This window comes from Myotis davidii, unplaced genomic scaffold (genome assembly GCF_000327345.1).
Source record: "Myotis davidii unplaced genomic scaffold, ASM32734v1 scaffold181, whole genome shotgun sequence".
Classification (NCBI taxonomy): domain Eukaryota; kingdom Metazoa; phylum Chordata; class Mammalia; order Chiroptera; family Vespertilionidae; genus Myotis; species Myotis davidii.
Genome location: NW_006291504.1, coordinates 1514431 through 1515312, shown reverse-complemented (window position 1 = coordinate 1515312; position 882 = coordinate 1514431). Strand labels below are relative to the sequence as shown.

General features: G+C 65.6%; 1 protein-coding gene and 1 long non-coding RNA gene across 2 annotated transcripts in view; one reads left to right on the top strand and one right to left on the bottom strand.

Annotated features, from left to right (window-relative positions):
* Positions 1–882, bottom strand: part of KCTD1 (potassium channel tetramerization domain containing 1) — a 152168-nt gene that overhangs the window by 67533 nt on the left and 83753 nt on the right. The window lies entirely within an intron of this gene.
* The window catches only part of LOC107183246, a 7279-nt gene continuing 7168 nt past the window's right edge, over positions 772–882 (top strand). The window contains exon 1 of the long non-coding RNA XR_001514038.1: positions 772–859. This is a non-coding gene — a long non-coding RNA (uncharacterized LOC107183246). The remainder of the gene's footprint in view (positions 860–882) is intronic.

Below are 882 nucleotides of genomic sequence, written 5' to 3'. Positions count from 1 at the left end.
AGCCCAGTTTGGTGCCGATGCCCGCGATGCTGTTGAGCGTGGCGATGGAGACGGCGCCGATGCAATGGTTGGTGTAGGTCTTGGAGAGCTTGGCCGCCTTGGAGAGCATCTGCATGCGGGTACCCAGCAAGTTCTTGCCGATGGCTTTGTTCTCGTACCAGGTCACGTCGCCCTCGCTGCAGTGGTCCCGCGGCCGCTGGAAGAACGCCTTGCACAGCGGGTTGCGCTTGGACAGGTACTTGACGAAGCTGGCGTAGGGGCAGAACTCGGTGCCCGTCTCGTACATGCGCGGCAGGTTCTCCTCGTCGCTGCTCTCCGCGCGCTTCTTGCTCCAGGACGACGAGCGCGACTTGTGGTAGGGCCCGAGGGACTTGAAGTAGACGAACTTGCGGCCGTCCTCGTCCATGGCCAGCCCGAAGGAGTCCTCCTCCAGCTCGCGCTGGTTCTCGCGGCCGCGCGTGCAGAAGTACATGCACGTCTCGAACCAGACCTTGTTGAGCAGCCCGAAGGGCGTGCCGGCGCCGAAGACGCTGGAGGTGTAGAGCTTGCGCAGGTCGGCGCGCGTGATGGCCTGCTTCTGCACCACGGGCCCCGCGCCCTGCTCCTCCAGCTTGCGGATGACGGCGGCCAGCGTCAGGTTGGCGCTGCGCAGCTCGGGGTCCTTGGTGAGGTCGAGCGTGCGGCAGTAGGGCGGCTCGTTGAGGTAGCGGTTGAGGGAGCTGCGGATGCTGATGAGCGACGACTTGCTGTAGAGCTGGCCGCTCTTGGAGCGCGCCTCGGCGTAGAAGGAGCGCAGCACGCGGCACAGCGCCCCCTTGTCCATGGTCTCGAAGTCCGGGCTCTGCGCCTTCTCGCTCAGGTACTCCCGGAAGATGCGCACGG